General features: G+C 40.8%; 1 long non-coding RNA gene across 1 annotated transcript in view; it reads right to left on the bottom strand.

Annotated features, from left to right (window-relative positions):
• Positions 1 to 22,233, bottom strand: part of LOC122456254 — a 56,985-nt gene extending 34,752 nt beyond the window's left edge. The window contains exon 1 of the long non-coding RNA XR_006275041.1: positions 21,339 to 22,233. This is a non-coding gene — a long non-coding RNA (uncharacterized LOC122456254). The remainder of the gene's footprint in view (positions 1 to 21,338) is intronic.
• Between the last annotated feature and the right edge of the window lie 4,524 nt (positions 22,234 to 26,757).

Below are 26,757 nucleotides of genomic sequence, written 5' to 3'. Positions count from 1 at the left end.
AATTCCTCTCCCTCTCCTGTATTTATCCCTCTGATATATTTATAGAGAGCAATCATATCTCCCCTCAACCTTCTTTTAGTTAGGCTAAACAAGCCAAGCTCCTTAAGTCTCCTTTCATAAGACAAGTTTTCCATTCCTCGGATCATTCTAGTAGCCCTTCTCTGTACCTGCTCCAGTTTGAATTCATCCTTTTTAAACATGGGAGACCAGAACTGCTCTTCCATTTCATTTTGGTTTCAGATATATATTCCCTCTGTCTCCCAGTGCATGCATATTTGGTTCTCAATCTCCTGGGAAGGTAGATGTTTAGGGGGAGTACTTGTGAACATTTCATGAATTCAAAAATTACATTTCACTCCCACTAAGTTTTCTCCCCTTTTCATTTGCTTTACTGTAAATATTAGTGTAGGCAGGTTTTGCTGGAATGAATATTTGCGGAGCTTCTATCCTTGCAAATATGTAAGTGTATACCGTTTTTTGTCTGGCGATCTTGTGTGTTTTGGTTTTAAGAGCTAATAAAGAAAGGTCTGCTGTTACAGCTAATAAATCTTGCTTTCAGGAGTTTGTGTCTTTGTAGCCCTCAGCAGGAAGAAACCCAAGTAATTTACAATCTGGGGTCCATGTACTTTGCCACAATATAGTACTATGGAAAAGAAGAGTTTCAAATATCCTGCAAAATTGCCTAGGCCTGCTTATCTACTTCCTGACTATTGTAGAAGTGCAAACTCCTCCTTTCCCCATAGAGAGAGTCATAGCCCACCCCACCCCACCCCGAGTTATTTAGACATGCCTGCTAATTAAAAGTTAGAACCTCCATTCAGGGAGCAAACACAAACTCACATAATGATTCACCAAACTTGAGCAATTTTGAATACTCTCAAATACTCACAGGGAAATTTCCTAGCAGTCCATAGGCTGAAATGTATTTCTCCAATATATTCAAAGAATACCAAATATGTACAAATAGTAATGATTGTGGGAAACTAGGTTAAAAAAGAAGATCAGAACATCAAATGCTTTACTGCACATAAATTCCACTTCATCAGGGACATTCCATTTTAATAGTTCTCAGCTATTACCACAGTGACTCATGTTATCTTCCCCAGTGTTACAATATAGGAGCTTATTCTCATAACAGTGTAGGAGTTAACTCTCCCCACTTGTCAGTTCTCTGTGGGTTAACATCTGGAACCAAGCACCGTGACTGCTGAATGCTTTTTTTGCTACCATTAACTGCAGTGTTTTAAACTCTTCTCCGTTCAACTCCACTGCAGTGACAGCCACAGTATAAAATAAAACCTTTATATTCTCTTAGTGCCATCTATATATTGCACTTGTAAATATTGCTAGCAAAGGACTTCAGCTTGCCTCAAATTGTCATTGTGTATTCTGCTATGCAAGACTGTATATACATACACATTGGCAGACATGCAACATCAATTCTAAATAAATATGAGGTCACAAAGCTCACATTCTCAAAGCTATTATAGAAAATTGCAGGGTTCATCCAATTCCAAAGCTCAATTTAAAAGCTCTAGCTATATGATTAAATGTGGGTCATCTTAAAAGTGGACAATTCTTGTCAGGTTTTGTATAACACTCCTTAGCAAAGCCTTCAAACAGCCATGTCCTTTTATCTTGGCTGGCGGACAGAATGTGGTCAAATTCAGGGTCTTCCTAGTAAGGAGTCCTAACATGCAGAAAAGGTACAATGTAGGAATTGATTCCTGAAAGCGGACAAATCTCTGGATTTCTTTCTTCAAAGCTGGAGTTTTTCCCTTGTTGGGTTAAACTCATCCCTGGTATAATACCACATGAGTCAAGGGATTTACACAAAAAGATTTTCATCTAAAGTCTGAGCTATCTTTGGGGGGGGGGAAAAGTCTCTCCCCCTGCCAATCCTGCTATACAGAAGAAATTTTGTGTGTCACTCCTTTTGGCTCTCTTTTCTTGAGTTTTGTCTAAAAACTGACTTTCTTCACCCCCAAGAGTCATTTTTCAGGGGGCCTAATTATCTTATTATTCACTCCAGTTTTGCTTCAGGATAACTCCACCAACTTGAATATTTTTTACTCAGACACCAGTGTTGGGATGTACACGTTTGTTAATATAAAGACAGTAGTATAAAATAATGTAAGAATGAGAGAATTATTGGTATTACAGTAGCAACTAGGAGCACCAATCATGGACCAGGATCCCATGCTGCTAAGTGCTATACAAACACAGAACGAAGAGATGGTCCCTGCTCCAAAGAAATCCTTCTATTAAGATTTCTAGCCCAGTTTTGAATACCCAAGAAGTATAGATAGTTCCATTAATTTCTGAGGCTCAACTGTTTATATGTTCCAAAATGAAGAAAAAAAATCACTTTGTGAAGCTAAGTTTTGCTATTGGCTTGTTGATCTGAAAATTTATAAAATGAAAAGCAGCATCATTTCCAGTCTATACAACATGCGCACACAAAGTTGTCACAGGCAAGAACTGTAACCGAAGACAATAGGAGTTTCACCTACAAGAAGGAGCTAAAAATAAGAGATGTCCACATACAGTTATTTTAATTTAAAATACATGAAGATAGAGCACCATCACTGAACCTCACTAGTTAAACTAACCATGATGATTTGGTTATAGATCTCTAAAAGCATCTAACCTAACATTGCAAACACCTGGACTGGGCAAGTCACTGACCTCTGTGTGTGCATGAAGGATGCCCAACCCAATTGTTGTGGGAGGTTTTGATTGATTATTTTTTATATAACCACAGCTCTGCAAAGATGATTGTTTCATTATCTATGATAAAACAATGCATCACAATGCTTTGTTATCAGACCTTACCTATCATTTGGTACTAGTTTTTAGTGCTAAACAATGCTGCATTTAAGAAATATAGTATCGCATTGTTGTACATACAGTATAAAATATATTTCATACATACGCATGTATGTCATATACACATAAACATACAATTAGAAAGAAAAAATAGCTTAAAACATACATGCTATTGGAAACCAAATCATATTGGAAAGTTCTGAAGTTATAGGTATAATTCATTTGAAATTCAGGTTTTTGGATGACATGCTTCAGAAGGTTAAACCAATTATTTTATCTCAGTATTAAGAAGTACCTTTGATGAGAAAAAACAATGGCTTGTAAAAAGTAAAGCTTCACCTGTCTTTCCCGTATATATCCAGGTAAATTAATGGTAATCCAAGTTTCTGAATCTGGAAATTAAAGTTAATTTGAATTGTATCCTCAGCCTGAAGTTAATGATTTAAAATTGGGTTTTTGTCTGCTTGGCTTCTTTATTTGCATTTAAACAGGAATCTGTCCTCTCTTTGGGCCTAATTCTCCACGAGATGCTACATTAGGAAACCTAAGCTTTTTCTAAACAGAAATAGAGTCATTCCTCATTTTTGCCAAATTGCATACTAGCTTTTGTTAATGCACAAATGTCCACAAGATTTTTAGATAGAGGCCAGATTTTTAGACGTGCAAGCTCGTATTTTTGAGCGCAAAACTGTCTGAGCTAATTTTCCATGTACAGCTACTGCAATTGCACATACAATTTCAATGAAGGCATGCACAAAGAAATGGACATCTAAGTACCACCTGTGCATGTAATTGGTATAGCCACACAATCAGGGCTATAATCAATTCATATGTTTGAATCCAGTCATGGAAAGTTAGTGTATTTATCTACTGCCCCAGTTCTGATGTTAAATGAATTAAGTGAAACAGCTAACAGACAAAAGAATGGTATTCATTTCCCCCCCCCCCCCCCGTAACGTTTCTGCATGTGAATCTAAGTAGCCTGTATTGTAAGACCTTAAGCTACTCTGATTTCATGTTTCAACACAAAATCAGTGGGTGTTTTTAAATTTCTTCTCTTATTAGCCCATACTTTTAGTGACCATTTTAGGATGACAATATAAATTACTAAATCTCTTTATTCACACATATTCATTATAAACTTATTTTTAAGGAATTGCAGTTGCAGTCTTTTCTTATGCAAAGATTTCACATTTAAGATTACTGAAAATTAAAGACTGTTTAGTCTAACTGCAGCATAAGGCATGAAGATTGCTAAATAAGAATTAGTTTGTATCTTCTTATGTGTAAGTACTAAACCACTGATTTATTAGATTCTAGGAAAATCCCAAGCTGAGACGACTCAGCTATGTACTTCAAATCAAAACAACTGAAGCCCATGTAAGTTGGGACCCTTAATAAGCTTTCTTTAGAAATTCAGTTTCAGAATGTTGTATCACTGTACAGTACATAATGATAGCTCTTGCCCAGCTCAGTAGGTAGAAATTATTTTACCTAACACAAAACAAGATCATTTGTGCTGGAGAGCTTCCATTTCCATGTATAATTCTACTGTTATGGAATCTTACTAGACTTTTGAAGTTTGCAGTGTGGTTATAACAATGTTAGTTCCAGAATATTAAGACTCATAGAAACCATCCTCAAAACCACTCAACACACAAAGAGCCAGCTTCCCCCAGGGGATAGCCTATTTTCTCCAGAAACTGCACAACTTTAAAACCTCCCTCAGAACAACATCCTTTCCACCATGGGATATAGGGAGGTGACATCCCACATCCCCCACAATGATGGCATCACTGTCTGCCTCAAATATTTAAAAAGACAGGGACTACACTCAAGATATCCACCCCCAAACCCATTGCCAAACTCATACATTCAATCCTTAGCCAGAACAATTTTACATTTTCCAAACACTTTGTCCAAACCATGGGAACAGCCAGGGGTACTAGGATGGCTCCCCAACCTCTTTGTGGGCCCGCTTGAGGAAGAATTTCTGGGCAAATGTACCACAAAAGCAATTGATTATATTGTCATCCTTTGGACAGATGACCTCAATGCCATCATCAATTAAATTCTCTCCAGAATACTCCAGCACCAGCATCAGAGCCCTGGACACTTTGTAGGGTTCTATTGTCAAAGCTGATCAGACAATGATAGACATGAAACCCATAGATCACCACACCTACCTTCACATAGCCAGCAACCACTCCACACACATCAATAAATCTGTTATCTACAGGCAGGCCCTCATATACCACAGAATATGCTCCAACGAGAAAGTCCAGGATATAAACCTTAACACACTTTCAACTGCCTTCATCAAATAAAGGACACTCCACCAAAGAAGTAGCTACCCAAAATTAGCTACCCAAATACCCTGAGAAAACCTGCTTCAAGACAGTAAAAATCCCTCTGGGTACACATCCCTAGTTGTCACATACCACCTGGAATCCTATGAGGTATCATTGACTAGTTAAAACTCAAGCTCAATGCGGTCCACATACTGAATAATCTTGCCCAAAAGCCCTCTTCTGGCTTTCAAGCATTCCCCCAACCCTGTGAAGCTCATCATCATAAGCAAGCTTCCCACTGGCCAGAACCCAGTAACTCAAACCAGGATCAGACCCTGCCAAAACAGATTCAAAACCTGCAGACTTATCTCCACTGCTACAATGATCAGTGCCCTCCCTGCCCCACATGCCAAACACACCTTTCAAGATCCATGGGTCCTGCACATGCCTATCACAACATGTGGTGTACCTCATCCAGTGTACTGAACATCCCAACAACTATGTCTTTTTCACCCAAAGTCACCACTCTTTCAAATGAACTCAAAACAGAAAAGTGATGAAAGACAAAAGCCATCATTTCTCCTAGGAACAAGCTTCCCCCTCCACTCCCCCCACAAAATGATCACTCCATATCGGACCTCTCTGTCCTCATCCTCAAAGGAAATCTGCACAACTACTTCAAAATGAGAACTTAAATTCATAACTTTGCTAGGCACCAAAAATCATGGTCTTAAGACACTAGATTTATGGCTTATTACAACAATCTGTAACCCACTAACCCCTCCCCCCATCCTCTGACCACAGGCATGTTAACAGGCCACATCACCTTAGATGGTCCCTTAGAATGTGCGTTAACTATTTATTCTAAACTATCTGTTCCACCTAGTATTTAGCTGTGACACGGAGTACTTTTCCCAGACCTGAGCTCTGTGTAGCTCAAAAGTTTGTCTCTCTTACCAGCAGAAGTTGGTCCAGTAAAAGATATTACTTCACTCAGAGGTGCCAATTTTGTGGTTTCCCCGAGGGGTGCTGGACCTCCACTCTACCCCAGGCCCCGCCCCCACTCCACCCTTTTCCCCCAAACCCCTCCCCCCTCTTCCTGCCCACTCTACCCCTCTTCCTGCTTCCAGTCCTCCTTCCCCCCGCCCTGCATTCCACTGGATAGCTGATCGCTGCAGACATGAGGCACCGGAAGGCAGAGGGAGGAGCTGATTGGTTGGGCCCACTGGCAGGTGGGAGGTGTCGGGGGGAATGGGGAGGATCTGATCTGCTGAGAACCCACTATTTTTTCTGGGGGAGTGTTCAGCCCCAGAACACCCACAGAGGCAGCACCTATGACCTCACCTACCTTGTCTCTAAGACTTTTAAAGACAATGGAGTTATTCTAGATTTACAACCAAAAAGAGAATTTGATCTGGTGTTGTTCTCTCTCTCTCAAACATACCAACTCATACATACCAGAATACCCTACCTCAACTAATCCTCGTTTCACTCAAAGACTACTGAATGAATGGAAATTTTTCCATTTAATACAATAGGCATTGAGTCAAAGTCCAAGTTATCTGTACTGGAGTGACTATGCAAATAATATTATGTTAACAGACATGCTAATAATTCTGTTAAGCCTCTCAGCATGCCAACTGATTGGTTCTTAATGTCTTGCGCACATGCTTTCTCGAGTGAGGAGAATGCAGTTCCTAGTTGATATGAAAAACTGGATTACTAGAAGGACCAAAAGAACCCTCATCATTTTCAATATTAATTTTAACTAACCAGTAGAAAATAAGTTTATATACCTTGCTGAGCCTGGGAATTGTTCATTGAAAAGTCTTCTCTGTTCACTTCAATGGCTGCTTCTGTTTCTTATTCCTTCCCTGCTTTTCAAAAACCACTCAAATAAGGCTGTCTCCTTGGTCTATGCTCTGCCTCCATCTAAAAATCTCTACTAAAGCCCCAGGCTGGAATGAACATTAGCGGTGAGATAGGGAAAAGGCAGCATAGATTGACAGAGAACTAATGGGAGGCAAAAAGAGGGGATCAGATGGAGAACGCATCAGATGTAGTCTCTCTCGCTACCATTTACTGAACAATATCAGCCTCCTCACACAGCCATGAATGTGGCTCTCCTTCTGGATCACAATGTCTGACAATGAAGTTGCCTTAAAGTATTTTGATTTGTTTAAAAAAAAAAAAACCCACCACACACAGAAATAAGTTACATCTGTGTGCATAGTGGCAGCCCAGGAAAGTGAAAACTTCTGAAGTTTTTGCTTCAAGAATGTCCTTGCAGTGCAGGGTAGCTATGCTAATGGAAATTAGTTTTAGTAACTGAAACTTGTTACAAGAATTTAAAATATATATATATATATATATATATATATATATATATATATATATATATATTGGCTCTTTGAGACTCCATTCAAAAACAGAGCAGCTCCAACTATAAAAACATTGAATAGCAGCACAGGGCTGCACCTAAGTCCCTAGCCTTGCTAGTGGTATTACGGTTGATTAACTACAGAGTTCTCTCCATCTGCTGCTATATCTCACTGGAATTTTCTTGTGACCACCAGGAACTTCAGAACATTAGATATTTGGCTTAACATTAAGTCTCAAAAAAAAAAAAAAGGACAAGATGTGAGTTTATATTTCTTTGTGTATTACATTGCAACCAATTTCAATTTCGTCTCTTCATGCTTTTTACAATGAAGACACCACACATTCTGTTGTCTGCATGTCTGAATCAGCTGGACTGATTACAAGTTATACCACACATGTTCGAAGAGGGGGAGAAGTACTTGGCCTCCTGTTGGGGGAAGCTTCCCACTTTTATTAGAGGATGATTCACTAACTAGAGTCCATTGTCGGTATTAAATTCTGTGAAGTCCAGTAATCTCCACAATTTTATGACAGAGAATGGAGAAAGCCTTACTAAATGGCCAAAGATTGGTTATTTTGGTACAATAGCTGACCCAATTTAAAATTATAAGACTTTGGGGATGGAATTCTTTATTGATATACTGTATTTTTAAAAACCCTCTAGAATACTCAGTAAGGGCCATATTCTGTAGACCTCATTGGCAGTTTTGCCTGACTAATGAGTAAGTTAGAAGTGCTAACAAAGCTTGATGAGATGAAAGAGGTGAAATCCTGCTCCCCACTGATCTCAAACAATGGGCCAGACGGACTCTGTTCTGAAACCTGACTTTATTCCAGATGTGCACTTCTGAAATTGAGAGCAGAATTTGACCTATTGAATTCATTTATACCAATTTTATTCAGATGAGACAACCTTTTGCAACTATTACTAGCCAGTTACTCTTCCAACCACAAAATAAATGCAGTACACCTTTACAGGAACAGGATTCCAAGACAAAATTATCACCTCTGATTAGAGTACTAGACTCCAGAACCACGGCATGCAACACTACCAAAACAAAAAACAAAACAAAAACGAGTCACCTCACTTAATCTCTACATTCCCTACAACACACAATAAAAACAAAGAAAAATTCCTTGTTATTCTATTTTCCTAGAAAATATATATTGTAAATTGCCTTCATCTGATTTTAACCCTTAACTTTCAACATAGGCACCATATCTACTTCTATAAATAGTAAGGATATAATGATTATGGGTAACAGTGTCACTGCAAATAAAATTTGGCCTAAGGTGTTGAGTCTAACTTTTCGTTACTCCTTGTCCTGGTTTCAACATTTGATACAAGCATGACTGACTTTTCCATTTCTGTGGCATCAAGTCTATAACACAATTTAAACATTCAAAGTGAGGAATATTACATTTTCACAGAATATTATTAATATGAAAGACAGATGCAATGTTTGAGTCACTGCTGGCTTTGCATTTCTCAACGTGTCATTCAGTAATATGAAATCTGGAGTTCCACCTGATCAGAACCACCTGTTTGAATAGATACAAAGTGTAAACATTGAAGGTCAGATTTTCAAAAGAGCTCAGCTCCCATTTAGCCATCTGTGTAAAGTGGCCAGATTTTCCAAGTGTTTTGCACCCAGCAACTACAATTGTACTCAGTGAGAACTGCTGGGTGCTGAGGACTTCTGAAAATCTGGTCTTAAAGACACCTATAAAGGGCCTTTACTGCAATTACTCTGGCTGGTAACATACAAAGAATCCCTTTGTCAATGGAAGTCAATGTAACTACTTGCACGAGTAAGTGCAAATGTGAATAAGGGTTCCAGTACTCAAACTCTGAGTGGCCATGGGCTTTGCGTGATGTGGCCAGTAGTTTCTAGATTAGGAAATCATAAATAACCACTTGCAAACCCAGTGTGAAGTAGAAATGAGCAAGTATTGCAAGAGATAGTTTCTGCAACTGAGTTTTTAATTGAGTTCTTTTGGTTTCCATTATCATGGGAAACTCAGTTTTATTGGTGAAAGTGTTCACAGAAAACAAGTTTTAAGCTATAAAAGAGAATTTTAAATTCTTGCATACAAGTATCCAACTCAGAAGTGCTTGCCCTTCCTCTCCTCATGTGCATTATATAATCTGGTCAACTCCACTATTCAGAAAAAAGAAAAGGAGTACCCGTGGCACCTTAGAGACTAACAAATTTATTAGAGCATAAGCTTTCGTGAGCTACAGCTCACTTCATCGGATGCAGTGAGCTGTAGCTCACGAAAGCTTATGCTCTAATAAATTTGTTAGTCTCTAAGGTGCCATGGGTACTCCTTTTCTTTTTGCGAATACAGACTAACACGGCTGCTACTCTGAAACCATCCACTATTCAGTTATGTTAAGTACTAGAGTCAGTTGGGAAATTTTCAATTAGACATTTTCCTGTAAAAATAGGTCAATCAAAATCAAAACTGTAGACGACAAAGTCATTTCAAAATAATTTCTGGCCCCAAAGAGAAAAAAAAGTTGAAAAAAGTTCCAAAGTTGCCAAAACATCTTGTTTTGACAGTTTTGAAACCAAAAAAATTAGTTTTTCTATTTCTAAACAACTTTTCAGAATTTAAGGAAGTAAAAAGGTCAGAAATGAAACAAAGTGTTTGAAAATTATCCAGATGAAATATTTTTGATTAACCAGAACTGAAGGGTTTTTTTCATTTTGTCAGTTGCAAAAAATCTTGCAATTGCTTTATAATCCTAATTTTGGACAGGAAAAAGTTGATACCTCAAATACTTTTCTGGGATGGAAAAATAGTTACCTTCCTAATGCTAGTACACACTACTTGCTTTGTACTTGCTTACACCTGTGTGAATTTTGGCCCAATACATGTAGTTAAAAGAGGCTCCAAATATTTGGAGCAGAATTTGACCCAGTAACTTTATAACATGTGTGACAGGGCAAGGCCAGATGGCTATAGAAAAGTAGTGGGAGATAGATATATTAGCTCCAGGCTAAACAAATCACTGGTACCAAGTTAAGTGAAATAGAAGCTGCTCCAGGTCAACTAAGACACTTGGGGACAATTAAGAACTTTCCAGAAGGTAGGGAGAATGTTATGTTGATTGGGACACCTGAAGCCAATCAGGGGCTGGCTGAAACTAGTTAAAAGCCTCCCAGTCAGTCAGGTGGGGGTGTATGTCAAGAGCTGTGGGAGGAAGTTGCACTGTTGGAGAAGCTGAGTAGTACTCACCATATCAGGCACAAGGAAGGAGGCCCTGAGGTAAGGGTGAAGTGGAGCTTGAGGACGTGAGGGCTGCTGTGGTGGGGGGGTGGAAGTAGCCCAGGGAATTGTACATGTCATGTTTCTAAAGGTCAGCTACCATAGCTGATACTTTTAGGGTCCCTGGGCTGGAGCCCGGAGTAGAGGGTGGGCCCGGGCTCCCCACCCCACCTTTGCCCCCTGTTTAATCACTGAGACTGGGAGACAACAGAGACTCTGCAAGGAAGGATAACTTCTCCTCACCCCCCTCGCTGGCTTATGATGAAAATGGCTCAGTAGACTGTGACCCTTATCTCTAGAAAAAGAAGGGTTACATGGAGGGTCACAGTGAGCCTCTGAAGCTAGTGAAATCCGCCAGGAAACATGGGACCCACGAAGGCAAGGACAGAGCTTTGTCACACATGCTTTTCTGTAGGATCCCTATGCCCTCGGTCTTGATCATGGCTCTCTTTGCTCTTTCCTCTTATTGCTTGGATTTTGATGTTCTGAGTTATAAATTATGCAGAAGGATCTCCCATTCTGTTTACATAGTTATATATCAAGTGTTTCCTATGACAGATGTTCCCTCAAAATCTCATATGTTTACACTCCTTTTCCCTAGGGAGCCTCTCCTTATAGTTTTCCTGCTGTTTTCCTTTAGAAACAGAGGAAAACTGTTACTTACTGTAACTGTTGTTCTTTGATATGTTAATTCCATGTAGGTGTGCATGCATCCAGTGCGCCAGAGCCAGAGAATTTTGCCTAACAGTACCCATAGAGACAGCACTCACATCTCATGACCTTAGCCCCCACTTGTATAAGGATGGTGTTGCCTTAACCCTCTTCCCCTCCACCCCATCAGCTCCTTTGCACCAAACATCAGAAGCAGAGATGCCCATGGAGAGGGGATGGATGGTGCGTTGTGGAATACATGTCTGTATCACATCTTGAAGAACAGTTACTTAAGTAATTGTGTTTCCTTCAAGTTCATGCAGCTGTGCCTTCCCAGAAGGTGACTGGAGGTGGGGCTCTGAGTCTATGTAAACAAGGACTGCAAGATTGCCTTCCCAACATTTGCATCTGAGCGACAGTAGTAGTAATGAGAGGGGTTTATAAATGTATATATCTGATGGACCAAGGAGTAGCCTTGCAAATGTCTAAAGTGTGAACGTCACTTAGAAACACAATTAACATTGCTTGGGCTTTTGCAGAATGAGTTTGTGCCCTGGGGATGGAGCGTAGTTTGAGCTACTATATATGCTGTCATAATGCAGGAAATTATCCACCTGGAGATTTGGGATGAAGCTGCTCGACACTTCATTCTATCTGGCTGTGACAAAACAGATGAAGTGAGGAACAAACAGTTTAGTCTTATCCACATAGAAAGCTAGACACTGCCAGACAACCAACGTGTCAAGACACTGCTCCGCCAGTTTTAAATGTGGCTTATGAAAAAACAAAAAAACCCACCTCGTATAGATATAGCACTTAGATCAAGTGAAACTGAGAACCCACTTTAGGCAAAAATTTTAGGGTGTCTTTGGAAAACTGCATTTAAGGAGAGTCTGTCATCTCTTCACATACTCTTTCAGAGGTTATTGCTACCAAATTTCTGACACAGAAGGCAGGTTTATGATACAGAGAGGGAAGAAGTTGCCCGAGGCTGCCAGGATAAGATTAAGGTCCCACAAAAGGAACCAGTTCTTTCTCTGGCAGTTAGAGACAAGAGACTCCTTTCAAGGATCTCACTCCCATGGCATTTGAGAACACTGACTTCCCCTGAATGGATGGATGGATGGATGAAATGATGACATTGCTGCCAGGTGCACTCTCAATTAATTTAGTATGAGTCCAGAAGATTGAAAGTGTAACAGATACTCCTAGACGTCCTGGATATAAGCCTAGCCCAATGATCACATCAAAATCTGCTTTCACTTAGCCAAATAGATCACTCTGGTGGAGGGTTTCCAACTAATGAATAGGACTTGTCAGACTGCCTCTGAACATTGTTCCTCCTCTTCATCTAGCCATCTGTGCTGTAGGATGCATGGAGCTAGATGCAAAACCTGATCATGGTGCAAGTCAGGAGGCTGGGATGAAGAGGAAGGAATATGGGAGGTCAGAAAGAACCAACATTGGATTATTTCAAGTTCATGCTGGGGCATTCAGAATGACTGAGACAATGTCTACTTGAGAATGACTCGGGTGGGGCAGGGGCGGGGTAGAAACAGGGATGATTGTGATAGGAGGCAGTGCATACAGGAGTGCTGATTCCAAGCTTAGGTGAAAAGCATCAGTCAGGGAAGCCAGATTCAGACCCTCATAGGAGCAAAACAGCTGGAATTTCTTGTCACCTCTTGTGGTAAATAGGTCAAACATTGGTATGTCCCAAACCTCAGAAGTGGAAAACAGGATGCTGGGCTTCAGAGAGCACTTGTTGTTCAGGGAAAACTTTCCACTGAGGTCATCCCAGGAAGAGATTACCCATGGGGGCAATGTTCTCCCCAATGTAAAACTGCCAGAGCCTGATCACAACACAGTGCAATGTCCTCTCCTCATTTGTTCATATAATTTATGGAGATATCGGTCAGTGAGTATGAGAACTGCTGAGTCCCTGATGTGATCTTGAAAGGTCTGATGGGCATTGTAAATGGTACAAGGCTCCAGGATATTGATATGCAGAGAAGCTTCCTGTTCAGACTACAGGCCTTCAACTTTCAGCGACCCCAGGTGCTCTCCTCAATCCAGTAAGGAGGAATCAGTGACAATAGTCCTGGTCAGTGGAGACTACGTGAAAGGAATGTCCTGGCACACATTGTCCTGTGCCATCCATGGTCATAAGGAGTTCAGGATCAGTAGGCTATATCAGACCAGTAGATTTATATGATAGACTGAGTTAGCCATATCTGAGGAAGACGTATGTGCAGCCTGGCAAATTGGACTACCTGTGTCGAGGCAGCCATATGACTTAGCCCAAGTATGCCTGAGATGAGGGTTAAGACTCCAGTTTCAGTAGCCTAGAATTGGTCAGTCGGCAGAAATGCTGTCTGTCTATCAGGGCCCCAGTGAGCTCGGTTCTTTAAGTTGGCATCAGTGTTGACCTTCTGCTGCTCAGGATGAGGCCCAGATGATTGAGAAAGCATAACATAAACTGAACACAAGAGAGAATTTCTTCTGTGGACTTGCCTCTCATCATCCAGATATGAAAAGATATGAATTCCATTCTTCCTGAGGTACACTGTTAGATATCCCTCTGAAACAGGTCGAGGAATAGGACTACAGGGACTAAGGAGCATCCCAAGGAGGCAACTGGGTTTACAGTAAGGTACTAGTGGCCAGTAGGCACCAGGCCAAGAGCCCCTGCCCCAGCTGTGAGCAAGGTGCCAATCTCAGTAACCATACTGATCCAGCTATGGCCTCCTGACAATTATGAGGGAAAGCGTGATCCTGGCCTGGATCTTGAAGAGTCTGAGAGGTTCCCCAGTGACAACAGGGGAGCCAGCCCCAAATTTTTGATCAGCGCTACTCTCAACCTTCAAACCTGCCAATGTGCAAGAGAAACCATTGGAATATGTGATGTGACAAACTGCCAAAGAGCGTGGACCACCCAAGTTTTGTTGCACATCAAGATACAGCTGGCTTCTTCACTACAGAACCTGTTTTTAAGGCTGGTTCCCCACTGTGTGAGTTAAACAAGTTATTTAATCCATTACATGCCCCCAGCCACTCTCAGTCTTTGCCCAGGCTGCTCCTGCCCGCATTACGATTAATTCACTCATATTCTCTCTCACACACACACACACACACCTACCTTTCTCCCACCCTTCTTCAGCAAGGTCTCCACAGCATCTTCCCTCAAGAAAGTCCTGACTGCTGCTCCTTTTCCCTCCCCTCTGTGGAGCAGACAGGGGAGGTACCAGAGCTGCTGCTGCAATTGCCTAATCCTCCTAGGGGACAGCAGCTGCAGAACCTTGCAGAGGAGCACAGTGTGGGAAGCTTAATTATTGTACTGACCCTCTGCCAAAGCCCACCATTCCCTGAGTAGGACGCTTCTCCCATTATGTGAATGTAGAGCTCCGTGAGAGCCCCATACTGAATACAGGCAGAAAGGAGAGGAGAGTTTTCCCTGCTTACAGGCAACCAGGCTGAACACACTCCTGCTCAGCTGGAAAAACTGCCAGTTGTGGAGGCACTTACCCACAGCTGTGACCTATAAAGAAAACAAGCCCAACTATAATAGAGACAGGATAGAGAAAGAAGAGGAGACAAAGTCTGGGATAGCAGAGGGGCAACAGTCTCATGCCAGGCTGCCCTAAGAAACTGACCAGGAGACAAGAAGACTGCAACCCCTAGAATTTAAGTGCTGATAGACTCAATTTAAGTTAAGAATTTGTAGACTGGTCTATTTGTAGGCACATTGGGACCCCTAGAGAGATTTCCCCCAAGAGCAGCTGACAGGCTCAAAGGCAGTACTCTGATGTGCAATACATGAAATTTATGCATAACAACAACTCCCATTTACTTAAAAAGGAAACTGCGTGCACCAACTCACTGTGCATTGAAAGGAGCTTACAATGGTATTTCATTCTATACAAAAGACTTCTTTGGGGGGAAAAATATTTTTTCATTGTATACCTTTGTGTTCATTAGCTTTGGCTCTATTCCCCTCTTCCTCCCCCCCCCCCCAACCCACACACTCAGTGGTTTCCTTCTCATATTACAAAAGCACTGTTGACATTTACTAAAATTATAGATATCCTTGTTATTAAGAACAGTATAGGAAGTGATTTTTCCATTCCTTGTTGTTTAAGCCATATTAACAAACAGAATTTAGATGCACTTTTAATGTTAATAAACTGTAAAAGCTGACGCAGGAGACTGCAGTAATTATTTTCTGTAAAGAGATAGAGCTGTGTTATATTTTTACAAGGTTCACTTATACATGCATTATGGACTCATTAGTATTTGTCCTTTCTCCTGAATAGTTTTGCGTCCTATACCTGCATGTGTCAAATGCTTTTATTTGATATAGTCTATTAATATGTTCTAACAGTACGGCAATCTAGGAAGTGTTTGGAACTTAAGACCTGATTTTTCAAAAGTTTAAGTACGCAAATACATGCATATTTGTGTGCCTACTGTTGTGCACATAAAAGAGTTGTGTCCCTAGCTAATCATGTACATAGCCCGTCATAGTAGCTGCACACACTCCGTAGGTGCATGGTTTTTGTGTTTGCATCTAAATGTTTGAAAACCAGGCACTAGATGTAATTATTTACTACAGTATATGAAGTTTCCCCATCTATTCAAGTGTTTCTTGCTCTAATGATAGTTCCAGCGAGCAACATACTCAAACATTTTATGGAAGCTCTTATCTTTATGGCCATCAGCTATCCATCGATATGAGGATAATGTCTGCCAGGGGGAAAAGTCATTGATGAGTCTTAAAATGGCTGATGAGTCCAATCCATGCTCTACAGATTTTTCCACATACGAGACAGGTAGTTGCTTGGGGAGAGCACAACTGCTGGTCAGAATGCTATACACTTTCCTTCCTCCACTGCCATTTCTCAGCCTCTTGAGCAAGGCGATTCTCCTCAAAATGGGCTGATGGGTCATGTATGAAACTGCAATTGCAGTTTATTGCCAGCCAGCTCTTCCCAATTTGTGGGGTTAATGCCTCCCTTAGTAAGATATACTTTCAGAGTATCCTTGTAGCATTTCCTGGGTCCTCTTCCCATGATTAAGTTGAGAAAAGAGGATTTGCTTTGGAAGATGAGTATCAGCTACACACACACACACACACACACACACACACAATGGCCAGCCCAGCAAAGTTGATGTTTCATAATCTTCGCCTCAACACTGGTGATGTTAGCTACAGAGAGAATGCTGGCATTGGTGCAATGGCCTTGCCATCTGATATGGAGAATCTTTCTAATGCAGCACTGTTGGGACCATACCAGACTGTTAAGATGGCTTCAGTATGTCACCAATGTCCAATGTCTCATACCCATAAAGAGGAGTGGGAATGACTACTGCATTGTAAACTATGATCTTCATTTCCATCTGCAGATCTCTGTAAACAAAGATATGACGAAGCAACTTTCCAAAGGATGCACTGGCACAATGGATCCTATGTTCGATCTCCACCTCAAGGTTGGCTGTCTGGGAGAGGTGGCTACCCAAGGTAAGGGAAATGCTTAAAGTTTTCCAGGAGTTCATCACTGATGACGAATCTTAGAGTTGCCAGCCCTCCAGGATTGTCCTGGAGTCTCCAGGAATTAAAGATTAATCTTTAATGAAAAATTATGTCATGCAATGAAACCTCCAGGGATATGTCCAACCAAAATTGGCAACTTTAATGACAATTTGTGGGAAAAGGGGGACAACTTGTGCTGGGGCAGGCTGATGGAGCACCTTAGTCTTCCTGATGTTGAGGAAAAGTCCCAGGCTACGATAGGTGCCTGAGAAAAGATCTAAGGTCAGCCTCAGTGTGCACAAAGATAGCACAATTGTCAGCATACTGAAGGTCAGTAAAACAGTCCTGGTGACTTTAGTTTTTGAATGAAGACACCGCAGGTTCAAGAGCCAGCTATCCACGCAATACTAAATCCCAATTTCAGGAGAAAGGCGGTCACGAATAAGAATCGAGATCACATCAAGATAGATGGAAAAAAGGGTTGGGATGATAACGGAACCATGCTCGACACCAGTACAGATGGTGAACAGGTCCATCTCCAACCCATTACAGAGGACGGTGGCAGTCATCCCATCATGAAATAGCCTCAGAACGCAAATGAACTTCAATGGATAACCGAACCTAGACAGCATCTTCCATAATGCTTCACGATTGATGGAATGAAAGGCCTTATTTAAATCAATAAATGCCATAAACAATGGCTGCTGTTGTTCTCTACACTTCTCTTGGATCTGTTGTGCAACAGAAATCATGTCGGTGGTGCCCAAGACAGTTTTTGAAGCTACACTGGGATTCTGGAAGGGAAGAGATGGTTCAAAAGGATGCGAGCAAGAACCTTCCCAGCAACGGAGAGGAGAGAAATGCCTCAGTAATTCTCACACACTGACTTGTCCCCTTTCTTAAAAATGATCACAATATTAGCATGCTATCTTTATGGTATTACAATGGCGTGTCTCAACCCTTTACAGTTGAGGAGTGAACCCTCCTGAGCTACCCCATTCCAGGAACAATACTCTAGGGATAGAGCACAACAAGACTACACCTCCCCACAGAACAAGGCAGACAGGCAGATGTAGTACCCAGGGCAACTGGAAGTCTGGGACTCTGGCAAGACCTTCTGGGAAAGGGAGTTGGGTATATAAAAAGCTCCCTTCCCTCATTACAGGAGCCCTGGAACTGCTGAAAGATTTCTCTGTATTTTGTTCCTACATAAACTCAGTTGCATATGGATGAGAATCCGAGATCGATCCCTCGGAGATGTAGATCAGGTAGTAGGCTCTGAAATTAAATAGGGACAAGATTTTTCAAGTGGGAATGAAACAGAGGTGAGGGAAGACAAGGGTGGCAGGAAGAAGAAATAGGAAGTTGATTGTACACAGTCAGAAAGCTTCATTTTTAATTTAACAAGATATATTAATGCATCACTAACAAGCAACCTGCCCTTTCATGACACCCAAGTAACCTGTCAGGTGATGGACAATGCCTTTTTAATAAAGAAACAAACAAAGCCTGTAATGCACTGTGAAGGAAATACCTACTAAGTGATGCAAACTGGCTTCTTGTTTTTATGTGTTTGAATTTTGCATATTTTTTTTAAATGGGCAGTTTTTCAGGTGTCAATTCCACTCAAATGCCTCTCACTTCTTCAGACTATAGAAGGGACTGGATAGCCGAGGGCTTACTGTAACAATATATTTTCCAAGACTGTTCAAACAACTATCCTGTAGGGCAGGAGTAATACTGTTTCCTTTAAAAGTTAGCCTCCCTTACACATACAAAAGGGGTCTGATCATGCATGGTGTTGAGCACCGTCAAATACCATTGACTTCAATTGTAAATACACACAAGAGCCCTTTTTAAAAATACCTTTAGAGGATTGTTCTTCTGCCCCCATATATTTTCATTCTCACTCTATCTTTGTCTGTAATACTGCTTGTCATTCAACATCAAATAAGCTGTCTCAACCATTTGACAGCTGCAAGGGGCTCTAAAACATATTTTTCCTTCCTAGAACATTTTAAGAGAAACATTAAAATATTAGCTTACTTACTGCTTGCAAAGTGACTGAAGGGACATCATGAGCACAATTTACAAAAGTAACTTATAAAAGCTTTATGTCAACAAAACCGAAGATGTTTGCAAGCTATAAAAAATAGACAATCATGATTGATGACTTCATTCCAGAGAAAAATTAGAAATTGCCTCAGAAGTCTGAGTGACTTTATTCTAATCTGGTCTTGTCTGGTAATGTAATGTGAAGTAATGCAGTTTCTTCTACTTCAAAGAAGGACAGCTTGCATCCCCATAGTACTTGTTATCTAAGGATCTCAAAGCATTTTGGAAATATTAAGATTTATAGCATTTTATGAGTTATTCAGGGATTATAATTAGAGCTGGCTGGAAAATCTTGTTGCATGAAAAAGTTAACATCTTTGGGGAAAAAAATCCTAAATCAGGATGAATAGTCAAATGCAAAGAGTTATGTGGGAAAGAATTTCCAGAAAGATGGTGTTTCGGGAGAACCAAAATGGAATTTTTCAGTTTGCTAGCTGTCTGCCAGGAAGGGTCTTGGTAAATTTCACTTTATGCCTCCCTCCAATAGCTCTTCAACTCTCCACCGGCCCCCAGCCCAGCTGCCAGAGAGACAATCAAGCTACAAGAAAAGCAGAGTGCCAATCTGCTCAGCCTCTGGCAGTACACCAGGAAGGTTCTTGTCCCCTTCACTTTCAGCATAGAAGTGAAATCATCAAGAGCTTTCAAAGCAGGCGACCAGAGAACAGTTATTTCGACTTTGTCAGGCAAGTTCTTTGGCCAAATTGAAATTTTCCTTTGCAAAATTTTGGTTTTGTGAAGAGGACATTTTCCATTAGAAAGTCATTCTCTCAGAAGATTCTCAATCAGCTCTAATTAGAATATCCATGTTATAATTAGGTAAAGTGAGGCATTATGATTAAGGCCCAGATTTTTAAAGGTATTTAAAGATGTGGTAGCCAAATCCCATTCACAGTCAATGGGATTCTGGCTTTTAAGTGCCTAAATCACTTTTTGAAAATGAGGCTTAAGCTTTACTATGCTGAATGCAGCAATGCTTAAATACCTTTAAAAATCTGGGCCTAAGTGACTTGCTCAAAGCCACAGGGAAATGGGGAACAATCTCACTAACTTCCTACAGGCAATAGAACATAGGAAGCTGACACAAAGTCCTTTTCATAACTACTGGAAGTGAGCTGTAGCTCACGAAAGCTTATGCTCAAATAAATTTGTTAGTCTCTAAGGTGCCACAAGTACTCCTTTTCTTTTTGCGAATACAGACTAACACAGCTGCTATTCTGAAACCAGTCCCTGCATAGCTATTTGCCTACCTTCTAGTTTCCTACCTACATAACCCCACTCTCATCACTGTAGTATTTGAGTTCCTTGGTTCTGTAATTTTCATCCCCCTAATGCATGAACATTGTCAAACACATAATTCTATGAGTTTGCACAAACAACTATACAAAATGCTTCAACTTCAATAATTTAAACACGCTGTCCATGTCGGGCCTCTTTTTCCTTTTAGTTGTTTAGGGTTCTGTAGTGATTAGTGACTAGCTTATGAAAGATCACAACAGAACCTTATGCATTAAATATTTCTCAACAGTTCTTCTGGCAGGTAGGCTGCCAAATTTTTAGCCACCAAGATGCCCAGTAATGTCTTTCTGTATTGTCTTAATTCCACAGTAACCCATGGACCTCTGCATCTTAGTCACCCCTACCACCTTCACTCCTCATCTGTATACAAAGCTTTCAAGCTGTTTCAGAGAGAAAATAAATTCTAGGAGAAAAGCTTCATGCAGCTTAAAATGTGACATGCAATTTCTACCCTGCCACTCCTCTTTACATTGTGAAAATAACTTTGCTAAGTGGGGGTCTTAAATTTCCAAATGTGTCTGGAAAAAAGAATTAGCTAATGTTGTTCAGTTATGAGGAATACAGCTATTCTCACAGCTGAATTTTATTTCTTTCTGCCAAAGGAACTTGAACAAACACCCCTAGCAAGCACACTTCTGCAAAGCCAGCCTTTGAATATCTGAATACTGTAGTATTGTATAGTGATATTTCATTACTATCAACAGCTCACTACAGTTCAAAGACTATATTCAAACATTTTTTCTTTTCAACATGTGGAAAAATACATTGTAGGAAGTAGGGGAGAAAAGGTGCATCTAAAGACATAATACTCCAAGCAAAGTGTTCATTTTCCTGGCAGCATTAGGTGTAGAGTCAAATACTACATATCAGTTGGACAGCTTAAAAGGAATGTCAACAACACTAAAGAAGTTACTATGACAGGACCCATGTCAGTGGTGCTTCACTGCATCCCAAGGGGCACTACTCACCTTGTCACAGGGTCTCCACTTCTCACAGGTCCAGTATAGTGATGCTTTGGCCCTCTGAACAAGGCACACTTAAGTTCCACCTCTTCCAGAGTTTTAAAAAATCCAAAAATAAAGGAATACTGTAAACTCAAAATGGGGGTTGTCTGGGGATTCTTTGACAGAACCCTGCCCTACTACTCAGAGCTTGTTTCCATGAAGCCAGCCCTTTCAGCCAGTCTTCCTCGGTCAGGTTGTCCTGTACACCAGGAGGCTCATCATGGCAGCAAGCTGTTGGACACTTCTTGGCTGCAGCCCTCCTTCCCTCACCAAGGGAGAAGCTGAGCTCTGCTCTCCTTCCTGACTAGCCGTAAACTGAGCAGGCCCATCTCTTTTTAACTCCCCACCTGCCATCTGCTACAGGCACAGAAGGGTGGGGACAGCTGGGTCCTGAGGCCCTCATTAACCCTCCTTATCAATGTGGGGTCTGTTGCCCTCCCATCAGATATTTATTTTGAAAAAATAATGAAGGGGTGTCACAGGGTTCTCTATTCACTGATGTGATGTGGCTGCATCTGGGGAAGAAGCTCTCAACCAGTCCAGTTCCCTCTTCTACCATTCATTTCCCCTGCAGCCTTTCTCTGTGACTCAGCCCTCCAGGTAGGTCATTATGTATCCCCCTGCTTCCAGAGTATCAGAGCAGTTTGGCATCTCCTGCAGTACTACGGCACTTCCCCGGGTCTGATAGGAGAACCTGGGGCCCATCCACTATCCTGGGGCCTACCCACTATCCAATAATCAGCGGCCAAGTTCTGCACAACCTCAGTGCTCTTTCCCTGGTCTGCTTCCTACTCTGCCTCCCACAGACTTTCTCTTCCAGACTTGTGGGTGAACACTTCCTTCATGGCTAGAGAATGACTTCCACACTGCAGCCCCTTTTTACTGGGAATGTAATGGCTTTATATTTTAAGCCAGTTTCTCCCCCAGCTGAGCTTTATCAACTATTTCCACAACAGCCAGACTCTCCACCAGGTGTGGCCTATAAGGTTAATGGGCCCTATTTGCTCCTTAAACACTTCAGGGCTGGGCTGGGCTGAGCGTCCCATCACAAGAAGTATTATGATTGTCTGTTTCAAAGGGCCACATCTTCAGCTGCTGTAAATCAGTCTAGTTCCAGTTGATTTATGTCAGCTGAGGATCTGGCCGTAAATGGTTATGTACATTTATAGCTAAATGGGGAGGATTTTTGCAAGATACAAAAGATACCAGTTCAATGCTCATTTACCATCCCATATAATCTTGTTTATGTTAATGGATTGGAGGGGAGGGGGTATCAGCACAAATTTGGCCTGAGATTTGTGTGTAACCATTTAAATATGAAATCAGTTAAAGCTTTACAAATGCACAGTAAATCCTTACTAAGTACAAATAAATGTTATCTGCATTGGGAAAAAAGTTGTTCCCTAAGTCCTCCAACTTCTAAGCTAACGATCACTACTAAGGAGTGACATTGTCTTTTACCATTCATAGCACACAGCTGCCCATAATAGCATTCTTTTATGAATTGTAGCCATGACTTAAGGAGGATTAAACTTTTGACATGGAAAGTATTCAGTGAGATCAGAGTTTTCTAAAGAGAGAGATACCTGAGGTAGAGGAAAGAAAAATTTCAGACTTCAGACTCAAATGGGTACATGCCTAATTTAGGCATGTAAATCCTCCAGAGAACATGTGCAAATAGAGGCTCTGCCTGTGGCCATGGGATCTAAATATCCCAAACAAAGCCAAATGGTAAGAAACAGAGACCCAGAAAAAGGCTCTTTCATGAGATAACTTGTCCCTGTGCATTCAAGGGAGTAGCAGCAGTTTTAGAAATTTACTAGGAAAGAAGGTTTAAAAAGCTTCTCTCTTCAGGGTTCAAAAAGATGATGTCCTCATTTCAAATGAACTCCTAGTTTAAACAAGTATCAACAAATTCCTATTACCTAACAGGTAAATAAGATCAGATAACATTCTAAACCCTATAACTGACATATTTGTCAATGAACTAGACTAGCATGATAAACTCTTTAATTATGGCTAGCTCAGTGCTGCACACACAGTGAGTTACATAACAGGCAGTTATACTAATTCTCATAACTGTTCATCTGAACTGGCAGAGTTCAGTTCACAATAGTTCAGATGTTTTCCTTCATCTTTTTAGTCACATAGGTTCTTATCTGTTGGTTGTCAGTTGGCACAAGTGTGCTTAAGTTCATTTAGAAGCACACAAACCATGGTAACCTTTCACTAAATCTGGACAGAGTTTAAAATTTGTAATCAAACCTAAAACCAAATAAGTTACAGATGGTTTTCAGTTTCATAGACAAAGTTTCACACAACTCTAGAATTCAATGTGATTCCGTTTGACTGTTGTATGGCATTCAGTTTTAATGTTTCATTGGCAAGGAAAAATATGAGTAATTCCAATAGACTAATTTTATTTCATTGATTTTCTTATTCCATTATTCTATATTTCACACCTATATCTTGCATATACAATCATCTGGGACATCCCTCTGTAGCTATCATTGAAAAACATGCAGTTGCTAACCTGAATAAAGCAAAAGGAGTGTTAGGCATCCAACTCCTACTGAAAGTCAAAGATGAAAGTCAACGGAACTGGGCTATTGCTTTGGAAATCTCAGAACCTGGCTAGATGGGAAGCCATCGAATAGAATGGTAGATCTACCACAACAGCAATCTTGCCTAAAGCAAAAAACCAATCCTCACACAATTCCTATTCAATATAATTTTTAAAACACCCACCTTCCATATGGCCATGCAGTAAATTTCATATATTTTAGAACTGCTCCAGCCTTATGCTACAGTGACTAAATACCTGTAATTGTATTTAATTGTATGTAATTGTACAGAAGACAGAATATATGGCAATCAGGCTGCATAGATTAGCAGCTCCACTCCAGTAAGTGTGGCAGAACAAAATCTCTAAGGTAGAGTTCTGCATCCCCCGAGGACTGGGAAAATGAGCAGAATCATGAATGGCCTGTACTACTGCAGAGCCCTCAAAAGCTCATGAAAGCTGCTGTGGCCTAGCAGCTGTGGAGGATATTTATCTTATTGAAATGAGCCCCATGCAAGCATGTTTAAGTCCCCAAAGTTAACACCATTAGAAGACACATTTCCTTGATGATTAAACATTAAATGCATAAGTATTTCAAAGCATTTGAAATAATTCAGAATTAATGACGAATTAATTGATTCTGTGTTTCTTCAAATAATGATGTATAAAAATAGTGTGTCAACTCTGTCTCGTGTCAACTATTGCATCAATTACACATTTCCCAACAGCTATCTCTAGTCGTGTTTAAAATGTATGAAAATATCATAATTAGTTTTCAGTTTCAAATAAATAGATAATTGAAGCCAAGAAGTAAGTGTGAAAATTTATAGAATTTTTTTTATTAAAGTCTGTACAATAATTACAGTGTCATTGGAAATCATGTCCCTGGCTAGTTGGGTTATAGTTACACTTTGGGGACTTGATTCATCACTTCATTACTCCTGTTTTATGCTGATGTAACTCGACTGATTTCAATTAGGTCTTTGCTATTTTTTAAATTCCACATGCAGCATCAATCACGTGAGGTGTGCTGTCATTGTAGCGCTAAATACTGTAGTATCTCTTATTAGCTGATTAAGGGCTCTGGACTTGAAGTTGCTACACTTCCTTCACTCACATTGGTCCCATAGGAGTTAAGGATGGTCAGAACTACACAAAAAGTTCACAACCCCTTCTCTTACAAGGAAAAGATGCATTTCCAGGCAGATCAGGGGGTTGGCTGGGTTGGGACGTGCTGTGTGTGGTGGACATGAAGCTGATATGTAATAATAATATGAATATTGTATGTGACCTTGTCAATGAAAAAGTCACTGTAAAGCTATATTAGATTATTAGGGTTTCTTGTATGAATGTATTGATTTACCTTAATAGGAGGCTATTGAAAAAGAAGCAGGAAGGCAAGACAAGAGGTAAGCAGGCTCCTAAACAAACTCTAGAGAGCTATTACAAGTCAATGACCAAGTTATGAGCAGTGAAGATGCTCCTGCTAAATTCCAGCCAAACATTACACCACTATTTTGCCAAGAATGGGATCCCAGAGTTCAACTAGATACTAAACTGTTGTAAAGACTCTCTGGAGCAAGGAGGAGGAAGTTGTCAATTATCTGTTTGCTGGGGAACAGACTACCACAGAAACAGGCCCTGTGGGAATGTCTGAAGCGGTGGAGGCCTCCCCAAACTTCCAGGAAATGGTAAGCCTTAGGGACAGCAGGCATAGCACAGGCTATTGATTATTTTGAAAATCTCTCGATCTGAAATGCTTTAGTTCAAATAAACTATGTTTGGCTCGAAGAAGGCTGTTTGGTCACTGGATGCTACTGGTGATAGCTCCTGGAGGAGCAGATTCGAACTCAGGCCTGCTGAAGTAATAACAGTTAGATACTACGGCCCAAAGCCCAGGCAGAGAGTGGGAGAATCACATGATTCCACCCTGAGGGTGGTGACAGCTTGAAAGACTCAAAGAGAGCAGTAGGAGTAAGAGGTGCAGTCAGTCTGGTTATTGTGTGCAATCTTTTGGGGTTTACTACACTACTGTATGTTTTGGGGACCACCCAGACCAGTAAAGGGTTCTGTAAGCAACTGCCCTGTAACTTTATGCTGTATAGCTATGGTTCAGTTCTCTGACACCAGCAGCATGCCCACCATAAGGTCTTACCAGGGCTTTCACCAGCCTAGCTACACCTTGCAGAGTACCACCAATGGCCCTTCCAGTCCAGAGTCTCCCCAAATACATCCTCCCAACATTCTTAATTACCAGACACTCGGACTAGTCCATTCTGGTCTGTCACCCTCAGAAGGCATAAAGCTAGCCTTCCAGATAGCAGATTACTTTGGCATATGCATTCCACACAACTTACACACCAAATACTTGCTCGGGATGAAAATAAACAAAAGTTTAACAGAAAAACCACAGATTCAAAAATGAAATAGCAAGGAAAAGCAAACATTGACAAGTTACACAGGAAATAAACATAAGGACACAACTTCAGGCTTCACACATTCATATTAGATAAAATCCCTGTTCCAATTAGAGTTATCTATAGCCTTAAAAGAGTTCCCCAGCATACCCCCTAGCTATAGGAAGGATCCAGTATTCCCAGACAGCTTTCTTTCTCAAGATTGTCCCCAAGTTCTGCATGAAAAACCTTAGTTCCAAGCATGCTTTTAAAAGGCTTTTTCCTTCCCCCCTCCCCGCCCCCGCCCCCGCCCTTTGCACTCCATGGTGACTCATGGTTATTCAGAGTGGGGAAATTCCCCCCTGACTTGATGTTTGGTAGCCTGGATGTTCTTTTCAGTTTCCAGTTGTCTTAATGTCTTTGC

Source organism: Dermochelys coriacea, chromosome 12 (assembly GCF_009764565.3).
Source record: "Dermochelys coriacea isolate rDerCor1 chromosome 12, rDerCor1.pri.v4, whole genome shotgun sequence".
NCBI classification, from domain to species: Eukaryota; Metazoa; Chordata; order Testudines; family Dermochelyidae; genus Dermochelys; species Dermochelys coriacea.
The sequence above is the reverse complement of the archived record's forward strand: the minus strand, read 5'-3'. Positions and strand labels throughout refer to the sequence as shown.